The following is a 20874-nucleotide window of genomic DNA, read 5'->3' as shown; positions in this document are numbered from 1 at the left end:
GTCACACAGTGATGATAACCGCTCCTGAGTCCCCATCCCAGGCCTTAATCATAATTCTCAACAAAGAGAAGGTTGATTACAGGCTCTAAGTATGGACCTGGGGAACAAATATTTAATAATGGACTCCTCAATCTAGCAGACACAGATATAACCTAATCCAATGGCTGGAGGTTGAAGCAACACAAATTCAGACAGGAAATAAGGTGTAATTTTTTAACAGTGAGAGCAATCAACCATCGGAACAGCTTCCCCGTGGGGGATTTTCCATTGCTGACAATTTTTAAATCAAGATTGGATGTTTTTCTAAAAGATCTGCTCTAGGAATGACTGTGGGGAAGTTCTGTGGCCTGACCTCCCGCATATAATACATGATCGCAGTGGTCCACTCTGACCATGTACTCTAGGAAAAACACTAATTGCTATTCTATCTATCTTAGGTGCTTATGGCCCCCTTACCATAGTAGCTGAGCACCTTGCACTCATCAGTGCATGTATTCTTACAGCCCCCTTGTGAGGCAGGGCAAGGCTATTATTCCTGTGGCATAGAGGGGGACACTGAGCCATGGAGACATTAAGTGACGTGTCTATTTCATCTACTTTATAAATTGTACATGCTTTGGGGCAGGGACTCTCCCATTATATACGCACATCACCTAGCACAATGGGGCCCTGATCTCAGTTGGTACCTCTATGAATAATTAGTACACAAGCAGTCAGACCAGCATCTTACTTGAACAATGTTTGCATTTGCTGAAAGGCTATTAGCCTGAAGGGATCTTGAGAAGCCAGGCATGGTGGCCTTGGCATGCATAGTAAAGCAATTCATTGGCTGGATGAGATTTGCATGCTACCCATGATGGTGTTTCTGATCCCTTATCGGAGGGTCTGCAATCCATGACGACATTAATTCTGCTGTTCTAGGCCGTATTTTCTGCGGATAGCTCTTAGTAGAGGTGTGTAGCTATAAAGCCATCGTAATCCTTTCTCAGAGTGCTACAGTCTTTGGAGTAATGAGAGTTGAGGCCCGTTGCTTGGAGACAGTTTGAATGCAATTAGTGGGGGAACAAACAGGCGCTTAGAGAAGAATTCAAATTCAAACTGCTGCAGGAGCAAATGTGGCCCCCCTCAGAACCAGTGAGCAAACTGAGCCCACACTGGGAAACTTCCACTCTGTCCTGCTTACCGCTGGAACTAATAGGTGGCAAATGCTGTATCTTCAGTGTTTGCTTCACCTGCTTAATAGTCTCAATCTAGTTCCTCAGCGCTTTGTGTTGTCCCAGCAGCCCAGCTATTTGGGGAGATAGTTTTGGTCCCTCTGAGCTGAAAGAGGCATAACAAAAATCTCAGGGCCAGATCCTCTGCTAATGTAAATATAGCTCCTTGAACATCAGTGGGCTAGCCTGATTGACACCAGCTGAGGATCTGGCCCTTAGTTATATTCTGCCCCCTCTTTTTGAAAGTCCGTTGGGCATGGGAAAATCAGACTGTGGATTTCAGGACTCTCAGAGCCTGATCTCAGCTCTGCATCATGACCCTGGATGCTATATGGTGCCATGCCTCAGTTTCCCTCCTGTAAAAAGGGGATAATGATGCTTCCTCACAAAGGGGCTATAAAGAAGATGGAAAATGCCTAAAGAGCTGAGTTACTTGGGCCTGATCTATTCACAAATTTTGTCCATGTATAACTATGGTGGTTAGGGGGGTGATGGATTTTATTTTATTTTTAGTGCAATAGTTATACTGCTACAAACCCTAGTATGGATACAGATATATTAGTATAAAGGTGCCTTGTGCTGGTATAGCTTATTCCCCTTTCTATATGGGAATAAGTTATGCTGCTATAAGCACCTTTATACTGATACAACTGTCTCTATACTGGGGGGTGCGGGCAGGTTGTACAATTCTAAATATAGTGATAGCTAAAGTGGTCCAACTTTTGGTGCAGACTGGGACTAAATCTCTGAGTTTCAGCCCCCATCTGTAAAATGGGATTAATAATCCTTCCTTTATTTAGACTGAAGGATCTTTGGGACAGGGACCATCTCTTTCTCTGAGTATGTGCAGTGCCTAGCACAAATGGCAATAAGGTACTCATTTTTAATAGTGAGGACAATTAACCATTGGGACAGTCACCTGAGGGAAGTGGTGGATTCTCCAACTGTTGAAGTCTCCAAACCAAGCCTTGGATGCCTTCCTGGACGATGTGCTTTAATCCAAAGGTTTCCATACTGTAGTACAGGAACTTGATGTTCCATCTCTTTACTTCACAACCGGTTTTTAAGATGTGAACCCACAAAGTTTGGCAGCATGGCTTAGCCAAACACAAGTAATTGGGCTCAATGCAGTTGTAACTGGAATGAAATCTTCTGGCCTGTATTATGCAGGAGGTGAGACTAGATGATCTAATGGTCCCTTCTGGCCTTAAATCTATGAATCTTTGGGGCTCTGACCTCATTTAGGGCCTCTAAGTCCTATTGCAATACAAACAATAATACCTTTTTAAAGTGCTTTGAATTCCCCCCCCCCTGCCAATTAAACATGTAACATATGAATATGATTATAACTAAAACAGACTATCACTGTAGATTCAAGGATGGGTCGATCAAGCCTAGTTTGCAGAGCTGAGAGTTGTTTAGCTGCTTCAATGTCCTAGAAGAGAAGCAAAACAATCAAGAAGTTTCTATAAAATTGCCATTCAGAATTCTTGAATGAGAGGGACAGCAATTAGGAAGAATAGGCCACCCCCCTCCCTATTGCCCCTGCCCCCACCCTCCAGATCACTCAGTCATTCAAGCAGAGTTTAGATGTAGCGCTCAGCAGACAGTGATGGTCCCACACACTTTGAACTGAGTGTTGCTTTTGTTCCCGGGCTGTTAGCTGCTACGTGGGGAGAATTCCAATAGCCCGAAATCCAATCAAGGGCTGGGGTTCCTGTGTGATGGGATTTGAACAGCAAAGCTGGGAAAGGGGGCTGAGTTGAGGTGGCGGTTCGTACTCAGGAAAGGAATTATTTATGTGCAATGTATCGATCTGACCCCGGTCAAAACAACACAAGGAGTTTGTGGTAAAAGTGTTTGTGTAGGGATTTGGTGACTTTGATTCTTCTGGATTGTTAGCATAGGAGTCCTAAATTGGTAGATACCCTGCGTAGACAGAAACCCCTAGCCTGTCATCCCAGCTTGGAACCTTTACTTAGCAAACCACCTCAAACTGAACATTGTCCCAAGTAACAAAGCACTGTGGTTCTGACTTGCAATTTGTTTGGAATGTCTGGCGGGTTTGCTAACGGACAGTGGTGGGGTGGACTGGCTGGCTTCCCTGGAGCATTTAGTCATTGCGCTTCTCCTCCCTGATTTCAGGTTTTACTCATGACCCCTTGAGATCTGCTGTCCTTTGAGCAGGCTGCCTTCGTGTAACTGGAGTTGGTGTTTTTAAGGGAGGAAATGGATCTGCCACTAGCTGCTGCCTTGGCTGTCATTTAGCAGCCATGGCAGCTCTAATGTCAGTGCCTGTCTGTGTTACTCCATTCACTTATCACAGAGGATGCTAGCAGAAAGTTTGGACCAACACTAGGGCTATTTAGATTAATGTTATGAGCATAATATTAGGCTATTAACAATATACTACACCTTTGTAGCACATTCCATACTAGGATCTCAAAACACTTCATGCTAGCAGAAGGATGATCACATGGTTAAAGGACTGCACTGGGACCCTGGAGATCTGGCTCTGCCACAGACACCGTGTGTGACCTCAGGCAAGTCACTTCATCTTTGTGTGCCTAAGTTGCCTCATCTATCTGTATGGAGGACTGTGCTGCTTCCCTCCCTCAGGAGGGGTTGTGAGATGACTCCATATCTCAGATGCTATAGTAGTGGGGGAACATGCAAATGCCTGAATTACCAACCTGCATATTCCTAAATCAGGCCCCACAAAAATATGAGACTGGCACAAAAACAATGAATTTTTATTTTTTCCATAATTGGTTATTTTTATCTGAGCCATTAATGTGCAGTCAGGTCACATTTCCAGGCTTTTCTCCACAGCTATGAAGGCAAGAAAGATACTTTTTTTGTAAATGAAAACTGAGATTCCCACATAAGATTTCATCTCCGCAAGCTGGGGCTGTAAGTAATATAATAATATGTAGCTCTTATTAGTAGATTGCAAAGTGCTTTACAAAGGAGGTCAGTATCCTGATTCCCATTTTTACAGGTGGGGAAACTGAGACACAGAAAGGTGAAATAACTTGCTCACGGTCACCAGTTGGCTAATGGCAGGGCTGGGACTAGAGAACAAGTTTCCTGAATCAAAGGCCGGTGCTTTAGCCACTAAGCAACACTGCCTCCTCCTTAAGTCAAATACCATCAGACGCATGATAAAATCATGAGAGTTATTAAAACCTGAACTGGTAAACATGAATGACTGAAGCTCTTCACAACCTTCTTGTGAGGTTGATATTGGAACAGACGGCTCTTACAGCTGGCCTGCCCTTTTAAATAAATACACAGTTCAACAACGCAGAAAAATTCACCAACTAATTTTCTTTAAACAATAACTGGTGCCCCAAAAGACACTACAATTAAGGCAAAGCGATATAGGAGGCAGTGGGGCTGAGTGGCTAGAGCAGTGACTCAGGAGACCTGGGTTCTATTCCTGACTCTGCTCTGTGACCTTAGACAATTCACTTCTCTGCCTCAGTTTCCCTTCCCACTCTTTGTCTTGTCTGTTTAGCCTAGATGCTCTCTGGGACACTGCCTCTTATGATAGGACCCTGATCTGTGTTGGAGCATACAAATCACAAAGAGAGAAATGTGAGAGCTTTAAAAAGGGTCCAGATTAGGACTACCTGCAGCTCATGGAAAGCAAGGGCAAAAAGCTAAAGCATAGTCTATTAGACTGTGAGCTTGTCCAGGCAGGGGCTGTCTACTGCAGTGCCTAGCACAATGGGGCCACATTCTCAGTCGGTCCCTAGGGGCCACCATAATAAATGTGATGAATAGTAATAAGGGCACAGGGGAAGGAGAGGACTGAAAATTATCAATGGAGCCGGCAGCTTTCCTGTGGCCATGTCCAATTTAGTTTAATTAGTAAACATGGTTTTCTGAGAGCAGCCTTGGAGAGGATTTTAGACCTATTTGCTGCCGCGGTTGGCGCCTGTGGTGCTGCCAGCAGTGATTAAAGCTTGTCCGCCTTTGAAGTGGGTTGGGTACTCGCAGAGCTGTCGCTAGCAGGGCTAGAAGTCCATGGCTTGGGCTAGAAGGGAACTGCTAGGTGTAAAACTTTCTGGAAGCAGCCTCCCTTTCATCATCACTGAGTCAGAACTCTTCTCTCCATATAAATGAGCTTTTCGTAGCTCCCCTCTGTGCCACTGTGGTCATTGCTTGGCAAAAGCTGGAGGGATGTACCTAGCTTCCATTTAACTTCAGGGAAGAAGGGGGCGGTCTTGTGGTCAAGGCACTTGGCTGGGCTTCAGGAGATCTCCATTCATCTCTCACTTTGCCACAGCTTCTATGTGTGACCTTGGTCAAGTCACTTAATTCAGTGGGAGCTGTGTGGCTAACTTTCAAATGGGTCTTTTAAAACCCAAGAACGACTTTCTCTCTGGGCCTCACCTCCCCATCTGTGAAATGGGGATAATAATTCTGCCATGTCTATTTAGATTGTGAGCTTTTTGGCTCTGGGAGTGTGTCCCCCTATGTTTCTGTACAGCACCTTGCAGAACGGAGCCCTGATCTCAATTGGGGCTTTTGCTCTGTCATAACACTACTTCTGCTGCATACACCAAGCATTGTCAGTAATGCAGCAGCTTGTAAGACTCAGCAAGTCCCAGCTGCAGCATACAATAAGCTATCCCCTACCTAACAAGTTGAGTCATATTTTTACTAGAACAACTAGAACAACTCATTAGTAAGAAGCAAGCGTTCAACTTCTCTCCTACTCCCAGGCGTGAACCCAGCACTGCTTCCTCTTCTGCTGATTCTTCATTTTTGTGCATTTATAATGAGCCCAAGCGATGTCTCTAATCACCAAGTCTCAGAGTGGAAATCTGATTCCCCTCCCTTATAGGGATTCTCCCTTCTGCCCCCGCTGAAAGGGATGGCTCCAGATTCCTTTCCATCCCAGTCATCCTTCCCTTTAAGCTTGCTCTGTGCCTGCATTTCCCTAGCTCTCTACATGGACTGTGGCTGGGTCTGCCCCAGGAAATCTCCCATCAGCTGCAATTTTTGGAGCACTAGTGTAGGCGAGGGGGTGGCATTTCAACCACCAGGAAGTTTGACCTTGCTCAGAAGTAAGAGGGGTTAATCCAGCAGTATATCAACTGGGAGGAATGACAGCCTTGTGGGTAAGGCACCGGACTGGACTGGGACTCAGTGGCTCTAACCAAGATCAGGGCTTCTCTGGGGTAGGCACCATAAAGACGTAGTAAGAGACAATTGCTGACTTAAAGAGCTTGCAATCCAAATAGACAAAGGCAGGGTTGCTATCCCATTTTCAGGTGGGAACACTGAGGTTAAATTACTTAATCCAAGTCACCCGAGGAGTCTCTGGCAGAGCTGGGCATTGAACCCACATCTTCCAAGACCCACTTCAGGGCCATCTCCCCTTCTGTGTTTTGCTGTCTTGTGTCCGGTGTTGTATGTTTTATGGGGCTGTGCCTCATGAATAATAATGACATGATGCAAAAAGCTGCCAGCCTGCCACGCACATGGGAATCAGCTGTGAGACAACGCTTGGTAATGTAGGATTTTAGTATAAAACTTTTCCCCAGTGCATCCTGCTCCTTCAAGTGGTTGGTAACGATCACATACCTGGCCTGGCAGGACACAGGTGAGGTGACCTCATAGGACTCCTACTGGAACACGGTGGTCATAGATTTTGCTGCTTAAAGCTCCCAGCCCCAGGACTGGATTAAGGCAATGTGTCGTCCTGGGCATACCACAACATGTGACCCCCACGGTTCTGCCCTTAGGAGTAGCCGGAGCTGCAACAGGTGTTCCTCTCCCCCATGCCCCAGCCATCGAGGGAGGGGTGGCATGGGCCTGTAGCTCTGTGCCTCGATCCAGCCCAGCCTGAAGATCAGATTTGATTTAATGCTTCCCATCTGGAGCCCAAAATAAAAACCTGCTCCACCCACTGCAGGCGTAGGGTCAGAAGTCAGTGATGGGAGGAAATGTTTGAGGTTTCCTCTGCCAGTGGTTTATTTAACTGTTTTCCCCCCAGCAATCCGGGGCAGCATGTTCTTTGTTATTTGTGTTTGTTTAGATTTCATCTGGAATGCATTTCAGAACAGAAAGAGTCAGACTTTGGCCCCTGTCCAGCTGGCAGTGCTGATAAAGCCAGATAGAAAAATGGAGATGATATGAAGGAGGGTGGGTGCAGAGCAGGGTTTACTGGAGTTAAGGGGTCTGGGTTCCATTGATGCCTCTGGAAGAGGGTATATTTCTCAGTGGTTACAGCAAGGCACTACAGATCAAGGCTCCTGAGTTTCTCTTTCTAGCTTCGGAAGGGAATGAGATCTAGTGGTGGGACTCCTGGGTTCTGTTCCTAGTTCCAAAAGAGCATGTTGGTCTAGGGGTTAGAGTAGCAGGCTGGGAATCAGGATGCCTGGGTTCTGTTTTTGGCTATGGGAGGGGAATATGGTCTAGAGCAGAGGTGAGCAAACTACGGCCCACGGGACCGTTCTGCCCGGCCCCTGAGCTCCTGCCCCGGGAGGCTAGCCCCCATCCCCTCCCCCGCTGTCCCTCCTGCCCCACAGCCTCAGCTCACTGTGCTGCCGGCACAATGCTCTGGGCAACCAGCTCCTGGGGTAGTGCAGCTGCAGAGCCCGGCCTGGCCCGATGTGCTGTGCTGTGCGTGGCTGGCTCCAGTGGGGCAGTATGGCTGCCTGTCCTGGTGCAGCCATGCCGCCAGCCACCGGTGCTCCACGCAGTCAGGAAGGGGGTGGGGGGCTGGATGGGGCAGTGGGGGGAAGTTAGGGGTGGGGGGTCTGGGGGCAGTCAGGGGACAGGAAGAAGGGGTGGTTGGATGGGGCAGGGGTTCCGGGGACAGTCAGGAAGGAGAGGGGGGGTTGGATGGGGCAGATGGGGGCAAGTTAGGGGTGGGGGGTCTGGGGGAAGTCAGGGAAAAGGTGGTTGGTTGGGCAGGGGTCCCAGGGGCAGTCAGGAATGAGGGGGGGGGTTGGATGAGGCAGAGGGGGGCAGTTGGGACAGACAGCAGGGCGCGTTGGGGTGAGTAGCAGAGGGGGTCCAATAGGGGGCCGGGGCCAGGCCATGCCTGGCTGTTTGGGGAGGCATAGCCCCCCATAATCAGCCCTCCCCCCCCATAATCAGCCCTCCATACAATTTCTGAAACCCAATGCAGCCCTCGGGCCAAAAAGGTTGCCCACCTCTGGTCTAGAGGGTGAAGCAGCAAGATGGGAGTCAGGTCACCTGGGCTCTGCATCTAGCTCTGTCACTGACTTGTGTGCGGCCTTGGGGACCAGCCACTTCCTTTCTTTGTGACTCAGCTTCCCTGTTGTGACATTAGGATAAGAATACTGAAGCACTTGAATCTATGTAGGTTCTTATGCCCCTATGACCATAGTATCTGAGTGATGAGAACGTCAACTGGATACGCACTAGAGCAGTGTCAAATATTATTATACACAGCCAGGCTGACATACTATTGATTTCTTTTCTTCCAGTGCCTGTGCAGGGCAATTCACATCTCCCCTTACCTCGCAGTGTGGTTTTCCTGTGCACCTGGTCTGAGGGTGCAGTCTTTCTCTAATCCAGTTGTTTTTTATGAGTCCATCCATCCTGGATTTGGACAATATTCAAAAAAAGGATCTAGTCCCCTTCTTCTACTTGGCTTATCCCTACCTTTGTGCATCCTCTTCCCTTGTTACTTTCCTCTCTTCAGCTGCCCATCCCCCTTGCTAACCTGCTGGAGCGTTGTGTCTTTAGGACACCCTTGCTATAGCTTTGTGTATTATTCCTAGTGGGATTGGACATTCTTTAAGGCAGGGACTGTGTTTTCATTATGTGTATGTACAGCGCCTGGCACAGTGGGGCCCTGATCCCTGACGAGTCTCTAGGTGCTACTGTCATACAAATAAATAACAATTCTAGTAATTATGCTTTTAAAACCATTGCTAGACATACTAGGGAATGAAGTGCTAGTTCCAAGCAGCAGCCTCAGGGAATCATGTTGCTTAACATTTGGTGAGCAAGCCCAGGTGCTGCAGGCAGTGATGGGAGTTACCACCAGGGGACACTTTCCCCTCTGAGTCAGTGGGGACCCCAAAGACACAGTGCCATCCTAGGGGTTGATGTGCTTCCATGCAGTGGTGTGGGTGACTCAATTAGGGGTGCTGTTCCTTCTGAATTACTGCTAAGCTCAATGACTCCCCCGAAGTGCTAGGGGGCACTGCACTTCAAGGAGCAGTGTGGGGATGCTCTCCCCTCAGTCAGTACTGACCCTGGTGCCTCAGTGAGTTGCTACGGCTCTCTGTGCTGCAGGGAGCAGGGTGGGTGACTGAGCAAGTGCCATTTGGAGTCAGTACTGACCCATACCTTAGCTGCTGGAGTTGCTGTAAAACAGATGTTCCTTGACTGCATGTGGCTATTAAAAAACACCCTGTATGTGGTAACTCAGGGGACCAATCCAAATTCTAACTCCAGTAATTACCACTCTCTAAAAGTCATGCACGGCATTCTCCTTCATGTCCTATCCTAAATTATTGTATGCTGTAGCTGTACCATGTTCATCCCCAGAGGTGGCTGCATTTCCACAAGGGGTAGAGCAACGTGTGCGTGTTCTACTCTGTGTGTGCATTCTACTCCTCCTCCTTGTGCTTGCATTCACTGCTCTGCAGTCCTTGCTGATACAGACGAGTTTTCTCTCCTCTGTCACAAACACTTTTACTAAAGAATGGGATTGTTTGCCAGTTGTTCCGTTCCACAGAGCTCAGCTTTCCAGACTCTGGGCTGATAAAATCAGACACGCCCAGCTGCACATCTGTGGCAGATTACCCCTTACTTGTACTGAAGGAAAAATCTTCACCAAATGACTCAACTCTGGAACAATTTATTTTGCACTTTAAATTTGGTGCTGGGTTTAAGAGGCTAATTGTCTCCCAAGCCTGAGGAATTTCAAGCGGCCAGATTATTAAAAAACTGCTTTCAAAGCTGAGGCAGCAGAGAGGGGATGAGTGCATGGACTTGGTTTAGATCAGTGGTTCTCAAACTTTTGTCCTGGTGACCCCTTTCACATAGCAAGCCTCTGAGTGCAACCCCCATTATAAATTAAAAACACTTTTTTATATATTTAACACCATTATAAATGGTGGAGGCAAAGCGGGGTTCAGGGCAGAGGCTGACAGCTCGTGACCCCCCCATGTAATAACCTCGTGACCCCCTGAGGGGTCCTGACCCCCAGTTTGAGAACCCCTGGGTTAGATTATTGTGTTCTCACTTCCTGACTCCGATTCCTTTGAAATCCATTATGTGTTTATTTGTTCTCAAATTTATCACTACCTTGTGAAGTGCTGGCAAAATAAATAAGACTCGTTGGCAAGGTGGATCCTACAGCAAGCAAGCTATGTGGCCAGGAGTGGTTAGAGCAGGGGATAAGGAGCCAGGATTCCTGGCTCTGTCACTGAGGGTATGTCTGCACTGCCATTAAACCCCCATAGCTAGCCTATGTAAGCTGACTTAGGCGCATGGGGCTCAGGGTATGGGGCTGTTTAATTGCAGTGTAGTAGACATTGAGGCTCAGGCTGTAGCCTGAGACCTGTGAGGAGGGAGAGTCCCAGAGCCTGGTTTCTGCCCAGACATCTACATTGTATTTAAACCGCCCCATGAGCCTTGGGAGCCTGAGTCAGCTGACCTGGGCCAGCTATGGTGGTTTAACTGCAGTGCAGACGTAGTCTGGTGGACGTGGTGGGTTATGGTAAAGTGCCTCAATTTTCCCAGTGAGGACAATACCAAGTGAAATGCTTTGAGATCCTTGCATGACGGTGCTACAGGCAGACAAAGGATCATTATCTGCAACCAGGTTCTGCAGCAGCAGAAACTCTGGTCCCTGTCCCAGCAGCTATACTAAGCTTTGGCTTTGCTGCAGCAGTTGGCACCTACAGTCAATGTTTTGCAACAATATCAGCTTTGCAATGGGATAGGTACTTCTGCAACTTTCTCTGGCAGCGCTGTACACTCCTGGTTTGGATAGAGACACAAACTCATTCACAAATAATCTCGTTTACAGGCTTTTTTAAGATGACCTGGCACACAGGCAGCATTTGTAACAAATGTTTAATTGAGTGGAGTGGCTGATATCAACCTTGCAGAAACCTCAAAAGTGTTTTTTTGTGCTGTGTGAATCTGAAGAGCTGTAGGAAATCCAGCAAGACACGGTACCTCGGGACTATGTGGTGTGTCTGTTTGCCAACTTTCTGATGTCTTTATCTCTTCTGAAAAGTGTCATGTTTGCCACGGGGAAAACAAACAGCACCTTCTCCCTGGAGTGATTTGTGGCCCTGCGTAAATAAATGTGGTTGTGTGCTTATATAGGCGTAGTTCTCAAGGAGATAACTAGGAGGGTTAGAAACATACTTTAAAAAAAATGAAATGTGAGATTCTTGTGCAATCGCATGACTAGAGAAGCTGGGCTTTAAGGAAAACATCCAATTTTGCAAGTTTTGCAATACAATTATAAGAGTTGGCAACACTCGGCTATCCCAATTCTAGTGCCCACATTTTAAAAAGGAAGTTGGAAAATTGGAGAAGGTCCAGAAAAGTGACACAAAAATGATTTGAGGCTACAGAAAATTCCTAACAGTGAGAGACTGAAAGAGCTCAATGTGTTTAGTTTATCAAAAAGAGAGTGAGAAGTGGCTTGATTACAGAGTTTCACAGGAAGAAAACACCAGGCTTCTTAGCCTAGCAGAAAAAGGCAGAACAAGAACCAATGGCTGGAAACTGAAGCCAAACAAATTCAAATTAGAAATTAGGGAAAAAAAATTCCCAGCAAGGGTGATTAACCATTGGAACAAACTCCCAGGGGAAATGGGGGATTCTCCCTCTCTTGCTGTCTGCAAATCCAGACTGGATGCCTTGCTGCAAGATGTCAAAGCTTAACACAAATTGGGTTTTGTCAAAAACAAATTACTGGGCTCAGTGCAGGGGTGAGTGAAATTGAATGGCCTGTGATGTTCAGGAGGTCAAACTTAAACTGTATTAACCTATTAAAATTCCAGTGTAGATGATACATGTTATGTTTTCCTTCTGTTCAAGTTCTTATACTCCATCCATTTTGCGCACCTCTGCTTTCCTGTAATAACCTAAAGTGGTGTTGGCTAAGAACATGCTGCTTAAAATATATGGAGTCAGATCCTCAGCTATTGTAGATCAGACACCATGGGCCTGATTTATAATTTACATCAACTAAGGATCTGGTCCAGAGAGTTTTAATCTCATCGAGTCCCTCTTAGGCCTAGTTCTACACACAAAATTGCACCCATTTAACTAAATGGGTGTAACACCACACCGCTAATTAAATCAGTGCATCTTCTTTATGTAGCTTAAACTCTTTAATACTAATGAAGATGGAGATACAATAAGAGTTTTTAATATCAATAAATACCCAGGTTATTTCCAGCAGGGGCTGGTGAAGGCTCAACTGAAACACAATTTTGTGAGCAGCTTGTCCAGTGAAAGTTGGCTGAGAAGTTACAGAGATGTCATGCCGCAGGCATACTGATTTATATGTTTTATTTAGATGGATGACTAATTGGCTTAGCTCTGTGCACTGGATCCCTAAAGAATCCATGCTCTTTGGGTCTGCTCCAAAGCCCATTGAAGTCAATGGAAAGACTCAGCAGGCGTGTTGGGTCAGGCACTTTATGCATAAACCATGCACTTTGTTCTCCGAGAATCAACGCCCTTTATGCTGAGGCAATCTGTGCATTTTGTTCACTGAGAGAGCATGCATGTTGCACTGTTGAGAAACTCTTGTGATTTGATCATGAGTCTTGTGATTTTGGTGTTTTCCCTAAAGCCACAGCTACTGGAATCAAGAGAATGCATGAGAGTCTCAGCTTCAATTAAAAAAAAAAAAGGTATGTTTCTAGTCCAAATGGCTGCAGAGAGAAGTTGAAAAACATGAAAATAGAGTATCCTAAAGATTCAGAACCCACAAGGCAAATTAAAAGAAATGACAATTTAAAAAATAATCTCATAATTTTCAAGACAATCTCATGATTTGAGGGTCCTGGCTCATAATTTCTGATCATCTAGGTGATTTAGGAGCAGAAGTTCTACTGAATGGCAATGGGACTGTGTTTCTAAATTACCTAGGGGCTTTTGAAAATTCCATCTTTTATGCACAATCCATGCATTTTATACACAGGGAATCCATAATTTTATGCACAGTTTAGGCACAAGGAAAATCTTTTCCCTTAATTCCCAGGGAATCTGCATTTTATGCATGTCATGCATTTTATATGCAGAGAATCCATGTATTCTGGGTAGAATTTTCAAAAGCATCTAAATCACTTAGCAAAGTCCTATTGAATGTCAAAATGATATGTGATCCTAAGTCACTTAGGTGCTTTTGGAAATGTTATATTTTATCTAGGGATATTATGCACACAGTGCCCATGCATTTTATGCACAGAAGAAGCCATGCGTTTTAGGCATAAGGAAAACTCTCTTTAAATCACAGGGAACCCATACATTTCATGTACCAAGCATTTATGAACAATCAGTCCCCCTTTTGCCCCGGGAGATCTGGCCATTTTACGCATAGAGCGGACACCTCCCTCTGAAGTTCAGTAAAGAGGATTGCAAGTTTCATAAATAAAAAAAAAGTCTGCCCGTTTGTAGCCCCTTCTGAAGAGGATGCCCAAGGTCTCCCCTAAAATGCTACCTCAGTCTAACTGCCAGCCGTGGAGTCGGGGAAATAGTGGGAAAGAGCAGGCTGGGGCTGGCGGGCTGATGCACTTGGCCTGGGGAGGAGTTTGCATGCTATTTCTCTGGCTAGCTCCAGTGTAGCTTTAGCATTGGCTCGCTCGGGAGCAGCCCTCGCTGAATACATTGCAGGCAGCGCACCGTGTATTGGCTCAAGAAGACACAGGGTGGGGAACAAGGGAAGGAAGAACCCGCTGCTGCTCACTCAGTTGCTGGCTGCACCTCGGAGCAGGAGCCTCACTGCCACCAGCATCCGGGGCTAAGGGTGAGTACCGGGGAGGTGGAGTGAGTGGCTGTCGGCTTCTTTTGGTAGCTCTCCCAAAACTTCGAAGGATGCGTGTGTGACGGTATTTGGCAGTGCCAGCTAATACACTGACTGCTGCAATTTCACTTGCCGCGGAGCCCGAGACTGGAGTTTCGGAAGAGCCCAAGAAGCTATGCTGGGAGTCAGGACTCCTGGGTTCAGTTCCCAGCTCTGAGAGGAGAGCGGGGGTCAGGACACTTGGGCTCTGGTCTCACTTATGTTAGGGGAGTGTGGTCGAGTGGTTAGAGCAGAGTGGGGCTGGGAGTCAGCGCTCCTGAGTTTTATTCATGGCTCTGCGGGGTGGGGGGCTGTGATAGTGGAATATTTTCTTTGCCTCGGTTTCCCTGTTTGTAAAATGAGGATAATTTCTGCTGCCAGGATGTGTGCATGAGGCCAAGAATGTCTGAGTTGCTTTGAGGCCCCAGAAAGAGGGCAAAGTCTTAGCTTGCCGATCCAGGAGGGCAGTGTTTTCTTGCAATGTAAGTTGGTAGCTGCTGCCACTTTTCTTCCTTGTCGAGGGCAGTGGCCTGGCACTGAAACGGGATCCCTCTCCTTCTGTCTCATTCCATCTGTTAACAACCAGGGCTGACTTTCCAGGGTATTTGTTTTAAGGGAGTGAAATCTGTAATCAGTAAAGCTTGTTAAATTCGCTCTTACTGCTTGCAACAAGAGGGGAGGGGGAAGAAATTAATTCTCTCACATTTTAAATTGAGCTGCGGGACTTAGTAACTGCCTTTTAAATTTAGAGCTGGACTTCAGGGTATCATTTACCCATCCTCTTCTATATAAAGCTCTGGTTGTCTCCTGTGAGGATTTTTTTTACACCTGTGTAACATGTCTACATCTAGCATGATCTACATACAGCAACCTGCCTTATATAATTTTAGAAGCCAGCTGTGACGTTTATAACTATCTTTAGATTAAGTTTGGCAAACTGAGATGCTTGAAATAGATGTCATGTTCCGGATGATGGGATAAAGGACTGATGCTTTCTTTTACACCTCTTGACACTGGCAGAGCAGTGTAAAGGGCCTTGGGGTAAATGAGAAGCAGGCCTTATGGATCTTAAATAAGTGACATAGTAGGGGATAGCTGGGGAACCATGCAGGTGTAAATCTGAAGTAATTCCAGGGGGCTCCGTTTGCTCTTGTGTTACCGAGAGTGGAATCCACCCTAATACAAGAATATTGAAATTACCATCCAGTCCAGGATCCTGCCTCCAACATTGCCCAGTACCAGCTGCTTCAGAGGAAGATGCAAGAAACCCGTAGAAGGCAATTATGGGATTACTTGACCCAAGGGGAACTTTCTTCTCACCCTAATGGTTAGAGGTTGGCTTATATCTCATTAATGATTGTCACTAGTAGGTGCCCAGTAAGACAGGGTGTTGCTAGTTTTAGGAGGACCCCTCTTCCAGAGTCATAGAATAGTAGGACTGGAAGGGACCTTGAGAGGTCATCTGGTCCAGTCCCCTGCACTCATGGCAGGACTAAGAATCTAGACCATCCCTGACAGGTGTTTGTCTAACCTGCTCTTAAAAATCTCCAGTGATGGAGATTTCACAGCCTCCCTAGGCAATTTATTCCAGTGTTTAATTACCGTGGCAGGAAGTCTTTCCTAATGTCCAACCTAAGCCACCCCTTCCTGCAATTTAAGCCCACTGTCTCTTTCCCTTCTTGAAGTATTTATTTGTTATATTATTATTTCATTGTTCTTTGTATTTCAGTAGCAACTTGAGACCCAAAAGAGGTTGGGGCCCTGCTGTGTCTGGCACTGTACAGATAGATTTTGAGAAATGGCCCCTGCCCCAAAGAGCATACCATGTAAATAGACAGGACAGACAAAAGGTGAAAGTGGAAACAGCCAAGTGGCAAAGAGAGGGGAAGAGCCTAGAACCCACCTCTCCAGATACTCAGCCCAGCATCGTAGCCACTAGACAGCATTACTTTGTTCAGTGTATCTTACAGTTAGACACATTTTACGGGTTTCTGACACCCAGTCTGAAGTTTGGGCCTAACTTCGCCCTCTTCATAGTTTCCCCCACATCCTTAGATGATTCTCCCCTCTCTAAGGAAGATGATCATTACAGTTGCCTTCATCCTCCAACTGGCCAAGGCAAGAATGCAGGTTCCAATGTCATTGGCGTTCTGTAACTTGGCCAGCAGGAGGTGCTTGCAATGGGAATAGCTGCCAGTCCCCAGAGTCCTGAGCTTGCATTGCCTGGCTGCTCGATAGCTGAGGTGGCTGGCATACTATGTTACTGGCTACCAACTCACCTAATGTCTTGGGCGTCCTGGAATAAATAACTTCTTAGGATTGGCTTTGCTCCCAAAGCCTGCCTGCCTTGCTATACCAATCCCTCCCCATCTCCCTGGTGGGCTAATATGGTGTCTCATGGCATCTTTCTGACTAGTGATCTGCCAGGAGAAGGGTAGTTCTGAGTTCTTCATCTCCCTTGTGGGACTTGCACATACATTTCACTGTCCAACTCCTTTGTGGGCTAGACTAGCTTGGAGTCAACAGCAGGGCAAGGCAGTGTATGGAGAAGACACAGAACAAGAGAAGAGAGATTTCAGGGCAGGTTGGCAACTTGAAGGCTCAGAGGTCCCTTGAAGAGAATCTTCTTTTCAAATTGTTTTGCCACAGAGCTTTGCTTTGTTTTACATTGACAGAATAATTTTGGTAGAGTGGGCTCAAAGGTTCGATTTTATTTTATTTTTTTGGGAGGGAGGGCGTTTACTGGAGGATGGGATTGTGTGGGCTGTATCCACTCTACAGATAAATCTATCGTGGGTATTTTTAAAACATTCTTCTTTAGGGCAAAAGTTTTCCCTGGAGCACTAAACAAATAGTGTTCTGTGAGCGGGGTGAGGGAAATGACCCTCCATGTGACCTTTGTCGGGCTGGAAAGGTGAAACTTCTTTTAAGATGATCCCTGACAGATACAGCCATCTAGTGGATGTATGGGAGAACCAGGTGGACTTCCTATTCCTTCAGGGGGGGGAAATGGAGTCTTTTAATCTAAGGCCTTGTTTATATTGGGGTGTTAGCCATTGGTCCAAGATCCTGTGTAGATGTGTTTTCATGATTTCCACCAGTGCAGTTTACCCTGAGGATAAGCTGCACTGGTGTAAATAGTGTCTACACAAGGCTCTGACTTAGTAACATTTTAAACACACCTTTGCTGCCTTCACTTTGACTGATGTAAATGACTTCCCCAGCTGCAGGTCAGTGGAGAATCTGACCCTAAGAGTTTAGACTGGTGCTAAGATCCCAGATTCTGATCTTGCTTATACTAGTGTAAATCAGGAGCAGCTCCACTGAATTAATTGGTGTAACACTGTGGCTTTTCACTAGTGTAAGTAAGTTCAGTATGTAGATAAGGCCTTAGTCTCAGAAGTTGAAGGATGTGAGTGTGTGTGCACGCAGGGGGGGAGGGGGAGCTGATTCTCCCTTGGATGCACATCATGGAGTCATTTAACACCTGTGCAGAGTAGGTGCAAAACTCTACTGCTAGCTGCCATGGTTCACCACTGTGTTACTCCTGTTCTATATCAGTGTAATTTAACTGAAAATGGAGTGTCACTGGCATAAACCTGGGGTAATGCTGTGGCTAATGAGCCTTAGTGTGAATGAGTGGAAAACTCTGATCTGGGTAGTGGCTTATATCCACTCGCCACAGGTATTAATGACTATACAAACCACCAGGTGGGGAGAGGGCTGGAGGTAAAAGAGACTCAGGCCTAGTGGCTTGAGCACTAGACTGGGATTTCGGAGAACTGGGTTCTGTTCCTGGCTTTGCCCTGGCCTGCTGGGTGACCTTGAGGGAGTCCTTTTCCCCTCTCTGTGCCTCAGTTTCCCCATCTGTAAGATGAGGATAATGATCCTGAGCTCCTTTGTAAAGTGCCCTGAGATCTACAGGTGATAAGAGCTAGGGATGAACATTCTTTTATTATTTAAGATTTTGCAAAATCAAGCTACTTGAATAACCAAAAATGGTTCCATGACTTTTTTTTTGGTTTAATTCCCATGCTAATAAGCGTTCTCTCGCAGTGTTTACAATGCCAACACTGGAGCATGTACCAAGGAATCAATCTCTTGCTATTACTTTGATCCCCCTACTGCTGAAGGCTCTTATTGTGCGGTAGGATGAGATGAAGAATATGGCGGACAATACTGTAAGCTCTTTGGGGCAGGGCTGTCTCATTGTTCTATGTTTGATCAGCACTTAGCACAATGGGGTCCTGCTGCATGACTAGGGCTCCAAGGTGCAATACAAATACTAATCCCTAGCACATACCCAGTGCTTTTTATCAGTAGATTTCAAAGTGCTTTACAAAAGAGGGCAGAATCATTATCACCATTTTGCAGATGGGAGAAACTAAGGCACAGATAAGGGAAGTGACATGCTCAATGGCACCCAGCAAAGCAATGGCAGAGCCAGGAGTTGAATCCAGGACTCCTGGGTCCTAGTCCAATGCTCTATCCACTAGGCCACATTGCCTCTCCCTTACTAAATGGCAAGACTCCTGGGAGGTAGGTAAAGGGAGTGCCTTATCCAAGGCCATCTGCTGAGTTGGTGGTATAGCTGGGAGCAGAATCCAGCTGAATCCCAGCTCACACAGCAGTATTACACACTGACTTCAGTGGTGTTAACTCTTGATTTATCCTGACATGAGATCAGCTCTGGGCCCCCAGTACTTTAGCTACAGGAGCATCCTTCCTATCCTGCAGGCTTGTATTAAGACCCCTGCCTCTTTATTTTTATGTTGAGGAGAACCAAGTGTCTGGATAGCTGGAATTGCACCAAACCTGGTCCCCACCCAATTCCAGATGGTCCATCTCACCTTCTTACTGACCGTGAGGCATATTTTCCAGGTTGTACTTTTCTCCATCTCTCTCCTGGCATATACACCTGAATCTCATTTCATAGGTTTGGGGAGGGAACTCCTGGAGTGTGATCAAGATGATCTGGGTTCTCTTCCCAGCTCTGTGCTGACTTGCTTTGGCATTTTCCTCTCCTACTCTTTGTCTATCTTGCCTGTTTAGATTATAAACTCTTTGGAATAGGGACTCTCTCTTACTGTGGCCAGGTCTATGCTAGAAACTTTTGCCAGTACAATAATGTCAGTTAGGGGAGTAATTTCCCCTCTCCCCAGCTTATTTAGTTAATTGGTGTAAATTATACCAGCAAAAGCACGCTTGCCAGTATAAGCTGCATCTACATTAGGAAGGTTTGCTGGTATAACTGAATTTGTATTACTATCCTGGCAAACCTTTTCAAGTGTAGACTCTGTATCTGTGCAGTGCCTAGTACAATTATTATTTATTATTTGTATTACCAGAGTGCCCAGGAATCATGGTCATGGACCAGGTCCCCATTGTGCTAGGTGCTGTACAAACACAGAACAGAAAGTTGGTCTCTCCCCCGAGGTGCTTAGATCTAATACAAGGGACAACAGATGGGTACAGGCAGATGGGGGAATACAAGGAAACAATGGCACAATGTTGGTGAGCATGATAGACGGGCAGTGATCTCAGCATAATAGCAGTCTGATTGTTGTCAAGTTGTTTGTAGGCCTCACAGCAAAGGAGAGATTTGAGGAGGGATTTGAAGTTGACAGTGAGGTGGCTTTGTGGATGTTTATGGGGAGCTCCTCCCAAACATGAGAGGCAACATGGGAGAAAGCACAAAGGGGATTGTTTGAAAATGTAACAATTGGATAGTGCAGGCGTGCACCATGCTCCAATCAGATGTGAGCATTGACAGCTCAACAGCAGATGAGACATGATAAATAGGGTGGGTTGGGGATTGACCGGGAAGGGCCATGAAAGTGAATAGAAGCAGCTCATGCTTTATGCAGTGGAGGTATTCAAAGGGAGGGGTGAACCGTTAAAGTGACAGGCTAGGAAAATGATCTTTGCAGTTGTTTTCTTTGCAGCCATGGGGCCCTGTTTCCAGTTGGGGTCTCTTGGCAGTACAGTCATAAAAATAGTTAATAACCATCTGTGATGTAACCTTTGGTTTTGTCTAGATGAGTAGGGTCTGATTCTCATTTGCACTAAAGTCCCTTTACACCACTCTGATAAAGTGAAGGGGCCCTGAAGTGAATGCGAAGGACCCATTTACACTGCCAGAGCCTTATTAGTGTAAATGAGAATTGGCTTGATCTTGCATCATTACGTCATTGGGAGCTTTACCAACTATTTCAATGAGCACCGCATCACAATACTAACCACTGCCCCTTGAATAGCCAAAGTGCCGTGTGCGTCAGCGCTCGGGGGGGGGGGGGGGGCCTCAAACACAGGATGCCTTTGTTTTGGGGGTGGGCATTGAGGCCATTGAATCTCTGATGGGAGGAGTTTCTATTAGCCTGTCAGAGCAGGTGCTGCAAGGAGCCGTTAAACTGAACCTCTCAGGCTGCCCCAGGAAGGAAAGACACAAAAGGGAAACGGTTTGCCAGTAACAGGCACAAACAGGGCTAGGCTGCTATTTTTATAAAGAAAAGGGTGTGGTGCACAGTACAGAAAGGAATATGATGTCATTCCCTGTGGGAGTTAGGAGGGGGGTACAAAGATGTTCTCTGTTTTGTTACAATAGCCATTGAAATACAGAGGGCT

At 46.2% G+C, this 20874-nt stretch overlaps 1 protein-coding gene across 2 annotated transcripts in view; it reads left to right on the top strand.

The window, feature by feature from the left end:
- Nucleotides 1-6719: 6719 nt before the first annotated feature.
- The window catches only part of CDC42EP2 (CDC42 effector protein 2), a 35993-nt gene continuing 21838 nt past the window's right edge, over nucleotides 6720-20874 (top strand). The window contains exon 1 of one of the 2 annotated variants that reach the window (XM_045025774.1): nucleotides 6720-6737. The gene's annotated coding sequence lies outside the window, so the exon portion shown is untranslated. Of the gene's footprint in view, nucleotides 6738-14063; nucleotides 14215-20874 lie in introns of those variants that run through there. The other variant, XM_045025772.1, reaches the window with a different exon arrangement.

Source organism: Mauremys mutica, chromosome 7 (genome assembly GCF_020497125.1).
Source record: "Mauremys mutica isolate MM-2020 ecotype Southern chromosome 7, ASM2049712v1, whole genome shotgun sequence".
NCBI classification, from domain to species: domain Eukaryota; kingdom Metazoa; phylum Chordata; order Testudines; family Geoemydidae; genus Mauremys; species Mauremys mutica.
The sequence above is the reverse complement of the archived record's forward strand: the minus strand, read 5'-3'. Positions and strand labels throughout refer to the sequence as shown.